We start from the raw sequence: 14,041 nt of genomic DNA on the forward strand, positions 1-14,041 counted from the left end.
TCTTTTTTTTTTTTTTTTGGTTGCTGGCTCATAAACTTAGGCTATAAAAAAAGAAATGTTATTATACTTGACAAAATATTTTATATGTTTGATTGTCTACAAAGATACTGTATTCCCCACAAAGATTCCCTACAAAGATGCTGTATCATCATTTCTTCTGCTTTAAAAAATTATAGTTGGGTATGGTACCCTGAACCTTTAAAACCCGAATGCAAGGCAGAGGCAGGTGGATCTCTCTATGTTCAAGGCCAGTCTGGTCTCCATAATTCCAGGCCAGCCATGGCTACATAGTGAGAACCTGTCTTAAAAAATCAAAACCAAAAAACAAACACAAAAAAACAAAAACATTACTTATTTACTTACTGCATATGGTGGCTGGAGGCGGATGACCTGTCAAGGCTCGTATGTGGAGATTAGAGGACAACTTTGTGGACAACTCTCTTTTTACCTTTTTGAGAGTTTTGAGGATTGAACTTAGGTTAAAACTTTAAATTGGGGCTGGTGAGATGGCTCAGCGGTTAAGAGCACTGGTTGCACTTCCAGAGGACCCTGGTTCAATTTCTGTCACCCACATGCAGCTCACAACGGTCTATAATTCCAGTTCCAGAAGATCTGGTACCTTCACACAGCCATACATACAGGCAAAACATCAATGTATATAAAAATAAATAATCTTAAAAAAAAAGACAGCAAGAAAACTTTAAACTGGAAAAAAAAAAAAAAACAAAACAAAACACAAAACCCTTGGTTTTGATGGTTATATTAGTAAAATTTGTGCAGTTGTACTTTCCAAAATATTATCATGCCCCTTTCTGGGTATCTATACTAAGAAAAGAATATCAAGTTCATTACAATTTTAACAAATGGGGAAAACAGTCTAATAAGTTACACATGCATAAAATAGACTTTTAGTTACCTTATTGTTTAAAATAATAGGACTAAGACTCAGGGAGCATTAAAGAAGGGATGGAAAGAATGTAAGAGTCAGATGCATTGGGAATCAGTTGTGGAACACTGACTTCTGGGCATGACATGACTAATGTTCTCTGTCTCTCTGTGTCTCTCTATTGCTTTTTATGTGTTTGTTTCTGTGTAGCCCTGGCTTTACACTAGGCTGGCCTCAAACTCAAGAGATCTGCTAGCTTCTGCCTCTCAAGTATTGTGATTAAAGGCATGTGCCACCAATGCCTGGCTTGTGCATTTTTATTATTTATGTAGTACTCTGCTTGCATGTATGTCTACACCAGAAGAGGGCACCAGATCTCATTATAGATGGTTAAGAACCATCCTGTGGTTGCTGGGAATTGAACTCAGGACCTTGGGAAGAGCAAACAGTGCTCCTAACCCCTGAGTCATCTCCAGCCCAAAATTAATTTTTTAATTAAGAATTTTTGTCCGTGTGTATATGGAGTCTTCCACAAGTGTGTGGGGTCCAGAAGAGGGCATCAGATCCTCTGAAGTTGGAGTTTGAAGCAGTTAGAAGCTGTCTGAAGTAGGTGTTAGGAACTTATTGTTTAACTGCTGAGCTGTTTCTCCGGCCCCATGATTGTTGAACTCTGAAACTCCCAGCAGCTGCAATTGCTTTTCACAGGCTATGTACAAGATTGGGCCTGTCAACATCCTGTCATGGGAGGGAATGGGCTGATGGGGTACTACTGTTCCCTGAAGATTTATATGCAGTTAATGGTTGATTCGGGAGCGAGAGACATGTTTGTTTATCATTTGTGTGGCCACTGGTAAGATGCCTGTGTTCTGTAAAAGCTCTCTTGTGCTCCTATAAACAAACCTAGTGAAACTCAGTGGGTCACACACAAAAGACATGAAAAGAAGCAGGGAAGAAGGGGATTAGTGGGAATGAGGGCAATAAGAGAGGGTAAAGTTGAAAATATGATTACAGTATGTTATGTACATATATGAAAATGTCATGATGAGGCCCATTATTATATCTATAATATATTCTGATAAACAGAATGAAAGGTGTCCTGTAAAAGAACTAGATCAGTATGTCAGGTTTTACATGTATTTTGATTGAATAAATGCACATTAAAACAACTAAGAAAATAGTTTTCTTCCAATTGTTTTATAATTTTATAGTAATTAAGTAACTTAAAGATGTTTGCCACATTAAAATTTAACCTCTTTCAAATATCTGTTATCAAATATAAGTGTATCTTTTCCTGACTTTGTAGTAAAATATTTGTGTGCACACACAAGCAGTGGCGAGAGGTTGCTGTGTGTTCTGTCCTTCCTTAGTTTTGAGGTCGGGTTTCTTACTGAACATGGAACTCAGATTGGCTAGGTTTTGTGGTTAGCTACAGCACCCTTGGATCCCCTCTGCCTCCTGGGATTGAGGAGACAACATACACACAGCCCCATAGCCTGGCCTTTTATGTGGGTCTGGGGCTCTAAGCTTCAACTTGTGCTGCAGGCACTTAAACTACTGTCTCTGGAGCCATCCCTGCAGCTCTGGTTAATTTGTTTATTGTTTTGAGACAGGGTATCTGTGTACCCCCTCTGTGAGTTGAACTCACAGAGATTCACATGCTTTTTTCAGCATGCACAGAGCCCTGACTGGCCGAGAACTCACTATGTAGATCATGGTGGTAGAATGGGTGTGCTCATCAGGGCTGTGTGTGGCCTTCCTGGAGGCAGAGGCAGGGAGTTCTCTGCAAGCCTAAAACCAGCCCTAGTAAAATATTTTTGAACTTGGCATTGTAGAAGGTTGATTCTGGGTGTGACACTGGTTTAATAGTGGTTTTAACATAGCTTTAAAGGTTCTGTGATTTCCAATTTATTTTAAAAATTTTTACCCTTGCTCTGGTTGGCGTGGCATTTATAGTGTAGCCCAGGCTGGCCTCAACATTGTGTTGGGGCCAGTTCTTTTTCACAGTGTTTTTTTTTTGTTGTTGTTGTTGTTGTTTGTTGTTTGAGACAGGGTTTCTCTGGACTTGATTTGTGAGTGGTCAAAATCACTTGTGAGTAAGCAGCCTGCCTCTGCTTCCCTGAGTGCTGGGATTACAGGCTATACCATCATGCCCAGCTCATGGCCAGTTCTTATCAGCCTTCTAAGTGCTGGAATTATGCAAGAGTTTACCATCCCACCTGGCTTTTTTATTATGTTATTTGTTGTTAATATTATTTAGAAATCTCTTCACCTTCATACATTTGGGTATGTTTTAATTTTAATATATTTATGTACATATGAAATATAGACATTTTAGTATACGTATAATTACTTACATATAAAAATTTCAAAATCTTGGATCTTAGAAGTATTAAAACTTGGAGCTCTTGTATTTAGTTAGACTGGCTGGCCAGTGAGCTCCAGGTTCCCCCAGTGCTGGGGTCATATCCAGATATGTGCTCTCTTGCTGGCTTTTCATGGGGTTACAGATACGTGCTCATTGCTGGCTCTTACATGGGTGCTAGGGATGTAAACTCAGGTCCTCTGCTTCCCCAGCAAACACTAACGGAGCCATCTTCTCAGTTTCATAGCTTCCCTCCCCCCCCCCCCATGAGGCAGGGTCTCACTGTGTAGCCCTGGTGGGACTGGAACTTAGTTTGTAGACTAGGCTGGTGTTGAACTCACAGAACTCTACCTGCTTCTGCCTCCTGAGTGCTGGGATTAAAGGCATGGATCACCAGGCATGGCTCATAGCTTCTAATTTTTTGTATGTGTGTATGTTGGTGGGAGTCTAAATTCTAGGAATCTAGAAAATGGCACATGAGAAGGGTCAGGGCCCTAAGGGAGAGGTGTGAGATGGGTAAAAACACATGTGGAATGCTGAAGGGGGAAGGGTTTGAGTGGGGCAGAGGAAAGGGAGAGAGGATCAGACAATTATGAATGAAAGTGCTGTAAAGAAACTTACTACTTTGTAAACTAATTTAGAAAAAATGCAGTTTTGTTAAGTTATTTTTAAAAATAAAGTTTGCATAACTCTTTTGGGACAAAACTAGGAAGTAGAACAGTTGTTGCCAGTACTGGCTTTTCACTAAGGGACCTGTTAATAAACCATGAACAAGCTTATTTGAGAAACAGTCCATTGGAAGACATTAATGAAAACAGTCTTTTGACCTGAAGCTTTGTTTTTTTTTTTTTTTTTTTTTTTTTGAGACAGGTTTCTCTGTGTAGCCTTGGCTGTCCTGGACTCACTTTGTAGACCAGGCTGGCCTCAAATTCACAGAAATCCACTTGCCTCTGCTTCTCAGAGTGCTGGGATTACAGACGTACGCCACTATGCCTGGCTTTGAACTGAAACTTTATGACGGATTTTTTTCCCTCCCTTGATAGAGGGTCTCACTATATAGCTTTGTCTGTCCTGGATCTCACAATGTAGACCATGCTGGCTGCAGACTCACAGAGAAACACCTGCATCCGCCTCCTGAGTGCCGGACTTAAAAGTGTGTGGCACTGTGCTCAGCTTTATGAACTGAATTATTTTGTTTGTTTGAGAGGATTTTTCTGTGTAGCCCTGGCTGTCCTGGAACTCACTCTGTAGACCAGGCTGGCCTCGAACTCGGAAAGAATCTGCTTGCCTCTGCCTCCCTGAGTGCTGGGATCAAAGGTGTGCGCCACCACTGCCTGGCTTTATGAACTGAATTTTGACTTTTAATTTTAAGCTTACTTCAAGAAGGTACTAGGTAAACCTATCTTCAGTCAATCGTTGTTTCTACTTCTGAGATGTATCCTGTATAGCTTAAGAAGTATCTGGGAAATTACCTGTTCTAGGAAGAGCAATCTCCTTTTTAGATTGATTTGGACTAGTAGGGTGATTTCTAGCACCTTTGAAATGTCCAGCAGGTCATTTTCTGTTCCAAAAGTTGGATTGTTTTGCTAAGTCAGATCAGGCTTGTTATTTAACACGGAGATTGTGTATAGTCGACACATTCTCTAGATGCCTTCTCTACAATACTGCTGGAAAATACCCAAGACTTCAGTATTTTCAAACACAGTGTTTTGTAGGCACCTCAGATAATAGGCTTCATTTATGAAGCTTTATATGTGTGGTTCAAATTCTGTGCAAATGTTTGTGTGAAGTGGTTCAGTGTAATTTACTGGATAAAGTAGCAGTCAAAAGACTACACAAAACAGTGCAGCTATTTCAAATTGTGACAATTAATGATTGAAAGGTGCAACTGTTCTGTTCACATCAACAGCGTATTTTCTAGTGTGTCATGTCTTCTATTTCATAGAAGACACATTTTGTATTTTATAAATATGTATAGAGTAATGGAACAGTGATAAACTGACTAGGCACTGTTTTGTCAGAAAATTCTAGGCTATGCAGTTCTATTCTCCAAGTTGTTCTTCCAGTGCCTTGTACAAACTCCTTAAGAAAGAATTGTCAGGCCTGGGTACTTGGGAGGCAGAGGCAGGAGGATCACAAATGTAAGGCCTTCTTTTGCTACAGAACAGCAGATTCAGGCTCTGCTTGGATGAGACCCTGTTTCAAAGTTACAAACAAACAAACAAACAAACAAACAAATAAACCCACAAAAAACCCCAACATGCTAGGAATATAACATTGGAACAAGCTTGTCTAGTAGGCTTGAAGCCTACTCCGTTACCAGGAGTGTGAAAAATAAGGAAAGAAAAAAAAAGCCTTTTATATTTTAAAACATTGGATCACATAATGAAATTATGTTTTTAGTCTACTGATTAATAAAGTAATATACTAGTCAAAGCTCTAAAAACTTAAGCTTATGGTCTTTTAAAATGCTTCATACTAACTACTTATGAATACTTTATTATTTTTTAAAAATTCAAAATAGACCAGCCAACACTCAGTAGGCTACTAGGTCGATTATGAATTTGAGTCCAGCCTGGGCTCATAGTAGAAACTGTCTCAGAAAGCAAAGGCTGGCCAGTGATCCCAGGAACTTGACTGACAGTTTGGGATTTTATATGCTGTTTTCAGTTCAGTCACAGTAAATGAAATGAACAGAATTAATTGCTTAGTGGTGTGAATTTTACAGAATTCCTTTCTTTCATTGAGAATCCTCAGATATTAACATTCATTCTTCCCCTTAAAAGCAATTTAGAAATGTTTTATTTTGTGCATTTGCGTGTGTCTGAGTGTATGGATGTGCACTGCAAGTGTACGGTGCCCATGGAGTCCTGAAGAGGGCACCATATTTCTTGGAACTTGAGTTACAAGTGGTTGTTAGCTGCTGGGAACCGAACTGGGTTCTTGAACAAGAGCAGTAGGTGCTCTTACCTGCTGAGCCATCTCTCTCGCTCCAGTACCATGTTATTTTGTATTAGGGACTTGCCCATCTACTGAAATTGTCTCCTTGGTATTCTGCACCCAGCTTCTTTTAATCCTGAGGAGGTTAAAGCTTTGTTTCAGTTAAGTAGACAATACTTTATTATAAAATATGCTTGATCTGTGTCATCGATTTTGGTTCATTCTATTTTTTTCTTTTCTTTTCTTTCTTTTTTTTTTTTTTTTGAGACAGGGTTTCTGTGTGTGGCCTTGGCTGTCCTGGACTCGCTTTGTAGACCAGGCTGACCTCCAACTCAAAGAGATCTGCCTGCCTCTGCCTCACAGAGTTGCTGGGATTACAGGTGTGGGCCACCAGACTGGGCCAGTAGTGTATACTGTAAAGCAATGTATCATTGGCTGAATAAAAGTTGTAATTTTAATAAAATTACATAAACAAAGTAAAAAATTAAATTTTAATAAAGCAATAGATATGTTTTATTTTGGAGTTTGAGACAGGATTTTTCATAGGCTAGCCTAGATGGAACTAGCTAGGTAGTCAAGGATGGTCTTGACTCTATTTGGCCTGCTTTTACCTGGAAAGTTCCAGAGCTTATAAGCATATACCACCATGCCCAGCTGAATAAAGTCAAACTTGTCTGCTCACAGTGTGTTCTTTTTCTCTTCATAGTATGTTTTTTTTTGTATTTTTGGTTTTTCTGTTAAAAATGTAGCATGCGCTTGAAAATGAAAGGGATAAAAATGTAAGTTTGTGTGGGCACTTATGTACATCCAGAGCATTGAGACATTTAGAAACTTGGATTTCTTTTGACTTTAGTTTTTAGAGTAGAAAGATAGGAATATATAAAATTTGTATTAGTCCTCTTGAAGGAAAAATCTGTGCTTTATTTGGAGAACAATCTGAGCATGTTAGTGAAATGCAATGAAAGACAAATGCAGCATTCTAAAAGTCTCATGCTTAACTTCAGCTGTTCATTCTAGGAGTACCTTTGGGGAATCATTAACTGGAGACAGCTAGACTGCCTGTTCTCCCGTCATGAAGAACCTCCTCTTTAATGTGTTATAAGCCATCCTGAGCTACATGGTATGATTCTGTCTCAAAACCCTTGAAGCAGGGAGGACAGCCTCTGGGAACCCTTCAAAATCCAAAACCAAACTAACAAAACATGTCCTTTCTAACTCCCTGACTTCCTTGTATTTTTGTTTTGGATGGTGTGGAGTGAGGTGGATAACTACACTGAACTGAAATAATTGGCCAGTTCTGTCTAAGAGAACACAAAGTAGTTACAGCACAATGGAGGAGTAACTTTTTATTTTGAAACTGAAAGTGTCTCCTGTACCCTAGCCTGGTTTCAGACTTGCTGTGTGTCAGAGGATGACCTTGAACTCTGGAGTCTCCAGTCTCCACTTCCCTCAGTGCTGAGATTATACATTTGCCACCATACCATCTTTTCAAAATGCTGCTTTGAGTATTTGAAAAATTGTACACAAAATTATAAATTTATAAATGAAAGCAAAAATATCTTGATAACAGAAGCAACAGCAGTTTCTATAGGTTTTATGGTCATAAATGAAGGTTTAAGAACTTAAAACTCTCATCTTTAAAATGCTAGAACTTTTTTGTTTGTTTTTTTTGAGATGGGTCTTATATGGCGTTGGCTAGCCTGAATCTTGCCATGAAGACCCCGCTTGCCTCAAATAATAGATCTGCCTGCTACTGCTTCCCAAGTGCTGAGACTAAAGGTGTTTGCCACCATGTCCAGCTTATTATATTTTTTTGTAGCATTTATTGTGTGTGTGTGTTTGTGTGTGTGTACGTGGTGGGGGCATGCTTGTGGGGGTCAGAGGACACCTAGGTCTCTTCTTCCACGTGAGTCCTGGGGATTGAACCCAGGTCTTCAGGCTTGGTGGCTATTACCTTCATCCACTGAACCATCTGCTGGCTCTGAAATGATAAAACGTTTAAACTACACATGTGACTCTGATAACTAGGCCAGACCTTAATGCTTCAGATAAGTGAGGTGGTAGAATTAGACTAATATTAAAACATTTGATAACCACCGAGGTTGTAGATAAAACATTGATAGTCTCTGAAACTGACTAGATTCACCAGGCCTCTTCCTGCCAGAGTAATCAGTAAAAGCTGAGAGTCCCTCTCAAACAATGTGAGCTGAGCTGTGTAGAATACTCTCAGACCCCAGACCAGCCACCTGTAAGAAACAGGAGCTGGCTGAGTTGTCTGAAGAGGTTTGACTGAGGCACCTGGAAAAGACACTCTCCATCCTGTTGAGTTGCTTGCAGGCTGTGCAGTGTGCTTCAGGTGTTCAGCTTTGTGAGCTGTCATCGTCCTGGAGTGGGCTTTGAGTCATGTTTGCTCCTGTAAGTAACCCCAATAAACTCATTGGTTCACCAAGTTGGACTCTGTTGGTATCCGTTCTTTGATCTGTTGTGGGCTGTCTATCTAGGGTGAGTATGTGTGTGGAAAGCGCCTCCTTGGGGAAATTTTGTCACACAACATACACTTTCCTCCATAAAGCAACCTTAATTGTTTGCTTAATTCCCTGTTTCAGCCTTTCTTCGTTTAAAGAGACAGTAAGATCTTTTTGAAAGCATCAGTAAACCCATTATCTACTTTATTTGAAGGAGTTGGTAGGTGATTTCTTTCTTTCTTTCTTTTTTTTTTTTCTATTCTATTCTTTTCTGTTTTCCTTTCATTTTTGTTTTTTAGGCAGGGTCTCTTAATGTAGCGCTGGCTGTCCTGGAACTTGATATGCAGGCCATGCTGGCCTTGAACTCATAGAGATCTTCCGGCCTGGGCCTCCTGAGTGGAGCTGATGGACTATTAGGATTTAAGATTCAAGTCTTTTTTCTGCTTTGCAGATGGCGCTGGTCGGTGTGTGCCCAGCTATATGCTTGCGCTTCCTTCCTTCCTTCCTTCCTTCCTTCCTTCCTTCCTTCCTTCCTTCCTTCCTTCCTCCCTTCCTCCCTCCCTCCCTCCCTTTCTCCCTCCCTTTCTCCCTCCCTCTCTCTCTCTCTGTTTTTCAGGACAGGATTTCTCTGTGTATCCCTGGCTGTCGGAACCCTTTCTATAGACCAGGTTTGCATTGAATTCAGAGAATTCTCCTGTCTCTGCCTCCCAGGTGCTGGGGGTTAAAGGCTTGTTCCACAGCCCCACAATGCTTCTTTGCTTTTAGTAAAATCCGATACTGTTTAAAAAAAAAAAAAAAGATTCAAGTCTTTAATCTCAGCACTGTAGAAGGGCAGAGGTATGCTACTCTCTGTCCGTTCAAGCCCACCTTGGTGTATATAGCAAACAGCAACAACAAAATAGCCCCAAAGTAGAAGCAACTCTATTATCTATCCATGGATGGGCAAATAAAATGTCATATACATACATGAAATACCATTTAATCTTACAAAGGAAGAAAAATCTGATTATGTGATAAATATGAATAAACCTTGACATTATGCTAAATCATAAAAAGGTAAATAGGAGTCCACTTATGAGTTATAGTTAGAAGTCAGATTCATAGAGTAGAATATAAACAGTGGTTGCCAGAGATGGGAGGATAGGGAATTACTGTTTAAAGGGTCACAGTTTCAGTAGGAAAAGAGGGCTAGTGTTAGGAGGGAGATGTGATCAGTACAGCATTGGGAATACATTTTATGCCACCAAATAATAAACTTGAAAATGGCTAAAATGGTAATATGTGTGTGTAGATAAATAAAACTAGTTTTTAAGAAGGAAGATATTTAGAAAATGATGGTTTGGACAACTGGAAGGAAATTGAATGAGAAGACTTTAAGAAACTTGACTCAGTTATATTTGTCTTGTTGTTTACTTAGCCCTGTTACACATATGTAAGACATATGTTTGACAGAAAATGTTTTAGAAATTTTATATTAGCTAAGAAATTGAATATGTTAGTAAAGTGTTTGCGCCGTGGTTCCTGCTTGGTTCAGTAGACTTCATATTATAAGTGAGAAGAAACCAGGAGAGCATGTCTTCCTAATAGTTCACCATGGTCAGATCCGCATCTGTCGATGTTCATGTTGCGTATATTTCCGATTGTTTGCTAGGTAAGGTAAGGCTTAGATAGGATTTCAAGTTTAGTATAGGATTAGAAGGGTAAAACTCATGCCTGTCCATTTTGGTCTGCTACTACAAATTTGTAAGGAACATAGATTTATTGCTCATTCTTCTGGAGGCTGGAGAATCCCAAGATAAAGATACAGTCAGATGAAGGGATTGTTGAAGGCTTGCTCTCTCTCCAAAGACAGCACCTAGCTGTGACTTCACATTGGTAGTCAAGCTCCTTGAGGCCCCATTTATGAAAAGGAGTCCTCATGGCGTAGTCAACCTAAAGCCTCTTATGTATTTTTGAGATAGATTCTCACTAGGCTAGCTTTGAACCCATGCCAATCTCTCTGCATCAGCTTCTCAGCTTCTAGGATTACACTTGATGGGGAGGGAAGGTTTCAATGTACAACCCCACCCCCCGGCCCCCAGACAGGGTTTCTCTATGTAGCCTTGGCTTTCCTGGACTAGCTTTGTAGACGAGGATGGCCTTGAACTCACTGCAGTCTACCTGCTTCTGCCTCTCAGAGTGCTGGGATCATAGGTGTGCACTATGCACTACCAGACCCAGTGGTGGGGACTTTTTAAAGGAAGTAGATGTACTTCCTTAAAGTTTCAAACCCCAGAGTTTCAGGTTTCAGTATTCTCTTACTCAGTAAATATCAAGTCTTGATCTATCTGTGAAGTTTGTCTCTGAGTTTATACTAGGGCAATGTTGGAATCTGGCAGGTGTGCATAGGAAAATTTTGCAAATTTAATCTCAGATGTGGTGTATTCACTTTTTTTTTTAAAATCATAGTTTTGAGACCTTTTGTCAGGTACTTAGTTCCTTTGAGCTTTTGTTTTCTTGTGTTAATTTTTATTTATGATTTGTGTGTATATGCATGGTGTTCGCCATGGTTCTTAAGATAGTTTTGTGAAGTTGGTTTTCTCCACCTAGCCCATGTACGTTCTGGGGTTTGAACTCAGGTTGCTAGCTTAGTGTAGCAAATGCCTTTACTCACTGGACTTCAGTGATCTTAACAGCAAATTGGAAAGATATAAGCATCATTAGGCCAAATATTATAAGGCACTTAGTAAACAGTTATATAATTAGTCTCCCATTGGTTGTAGCTCTTTCTAAGATTTTTTCCAACTTTGTTATTTTTAATATTGTAGATATTGTATGCTGTGATGGTAATTCATTATTTCTGAGATAAAAATGGTTGGTAGTTGTGATATGTTGAAATACAAGACAGTTAATACAGTACAGAGTTTAAAACTGGGTTCAATAAAGGTAATGTTTGTGTGTTTTAAGTGGTATATGTGCATGTTGATTTATTACTATACTCATGAGTATGTACATGTGTAGGTCAGAGGAGGATGTTGAATCTCTCTTTTCCTTACTCCTTGACATGGTCTTTCATTGAATCCTTGGGGCTTGCACTTTCAGCTAGATTGGCCAGTCAGCAAGTCCTAGGCATTCTGTCTCTGAAGGCCCAGCTTTTTCTGCGAGTGTTTGTATTGCACTCAGGTGCTCAAGCTTTCGCCCAAGTGCTCTTAATAAGTCAACTCTTCAGCTTACTAAAAATATTTTGAGATTGATAGAACCATCCAAAATTTATTAACATCCCCTTTACATCCTAGACAGTTTGATTCAGATCTTGTGTGAAAGACAGATGTGTATACTGACAGTTAACAGTATAGTGATTCTAAAGAAGAATAGGGATTTGCTTTGAGTCTCTGAATGCGTAGCTCCTCTTGGAGGGTGTGTGGTGAGTATGTGTGTTTCATGAGAACATGAGCAAGAAGGTACTATGTTATTTTGGCCAGATCCTAAAGGAGTTTGAAATGTTCTCAGGCAAAGAAAGATTGAAGAGAACATGTGGGGCTTTTTGTGCAAGGAAAGAACATGGATGATTCAAGTAATGGTTTTGTCAAGTGGTGATTTTTGACTTGTGTTGCATGTTATTGTATGATAGACTAACTATGTAATTAATGTGTTTTGAGCTAGAGTACTGAGGATTTGTGTGTGTGTTTTAAGTTTGTGTATATAGATTAGCAGTTGTTGGATTATATGTTACATGAATTTTAAGTCATGTGATATATTCATAAAATAAGGTCATGGGGTGATGTGGTAAATGTAAAGGATATGGCCTAATGTTTATTATTAGGCTATAATTATTGCAGTGGTGTTACGTAATCTATCAATCAAATAAAGACACACCTGTTGTGTTTTATAAAATAGCCTTTATGTGGGGCATTGCAGATATTAACCCTCTAACTTTACCTCCCGGTCCCCATCTTGAGCTACCTTCCATCTATCGTCCCAAAATACTTATTAATGCTCTCCATCTCCATCCAGCTGATCCAGCCATGGGCTCCTTTCCCACGCTAACCTATGGCACTGGTCAATTCCCTTCTTCTCTGTTTCCTTCTCCTTGGAGCCTTTCTTAGTGGTTCCTCAACCCCAGCCTTCGAACCACAAACTCCACCTCCCTTTCTTTGCCAAATCTCAGGCCTCAGCAATTAAAATTTTTTTTTAAAGATTTATTATGTATACAGTGTTCTGCCTCCATGTGATCCCATTATAGATGGTCATGAGCCACCATGTGGTGTCTGGGAATTGAACTCAGTACCTCTGGGAGAGCATCCAGTGCTCTTAACCTCTGAGGCATCTCTCCAGCATTTTTTCTATTAAACAATCAGCTTTAAATTAGGCTGGGCAAAGTTTACACAACAAGGACAGGTATACATGAGAATGTGCTCCTCTGAGCAAGGACACGATCTTGGGGGCCAGTAAGTAACATTAGAGTACATAACACCAGGCAGCCCCAAACACATGGGAGAAAATCAGCTCTGCCAGTAACATGTTAAATCCCCTTTTGTGTCTGTGTTACACTGGAGTCAGATACTGTTTATAAAACTATTGTGCACTGATGGCTGTTTAGTTGGAGTAAGAATGAAATACATAGAAAGTCTTTTAATGTCTGGGAACTTAGGCACCATGAAGGGAACTGGACAGAAAGCCATTAAGTTCTTTGTAGCGTAATGAACGCCCTTTAAGATCAAAGAATATTATATTTGGCAAGTAGAATATAGGATCAGAGCTGTTTATGAAAAGGATCGTTCTTTTAAATTAATCCCTGTATATACTTAAAACATGTGTAGTTGTTTCTTCCTGCTTATAAACTATGTTGGCTGCTTCGTAATTTTGTGTGTGTGAGGTGTATGCATGTAAGAGTACACACGTGGTGTCCAGAGGAAGCAGTCAGGTGTCTCCTACCATCCTCCTCTTTGTTCCTCTGAGGCTGAACCTGGAGCTCCCATTTTCCAGCGAGACAGCCAGCCAGCTAGGCCCAGCCATCTTCCTGGAGCGACAGGCGTGCATGGAAGCCCACCTGGCTTCCCCAGGGGCTGGGCTCTGGGCCCTGCTCCTCACGCTTGTGCACTAGTGTTCCTCACTGCCAACTGAGCAGCCTCCCTAGCTGCTGCCTCAGGCATTGTATTTTGGCGCGAGACTATTTTGCCACATGTGTGCCATTTGTTTAGGGAGTTGTACTTTTTCTTTCATGGGAAAATGGTTGGTACAGTTTCTACTGGCCATTATGACTGTTCAGTAAGTCTTTCTACCAAATAACAGAACTGCTGAAGAGCTAACATGGAGATACTGAAGATCTTATCTCCTCCAGGGGAACAATCTTCATAGAACTTTATTATTATTATTATTATTATTATTATTATTATTATTATTATTATT

At 39.8% G+C, this 14,041-nt stretch overlaps 1 protein-coding gene across 5 annotated transcripts in view; it reads left to right on the plus strand.

Annotated features, from left to right (window-relative positions):
- Positions 1-14,041, plus strand: part of Hipk3 (homeodomain interacting protein kinase 3) — a 77,485-nt gene that overhangs the window by 9,901 nt on the left and 53,543 nt on the right. The gene's annotated exons all lie outside the window — the stretch shown is intronic.

This window comes from Psammomys obesus, unplaced genomic scaffold (assembly GCF_907164565.1).
Source record: "Psammomys obesus unplaced genomic scaffold, mPsaObe1.curated_primary_1811, whole genome shotgun sequence".
Classification (NCBI taxonomy): domain Eukaryota; kingdom Metazoa; phylum Chordata; class Mammalia; order Rodentia; family Muridae; genus Psammomys; species Psammomys obesus.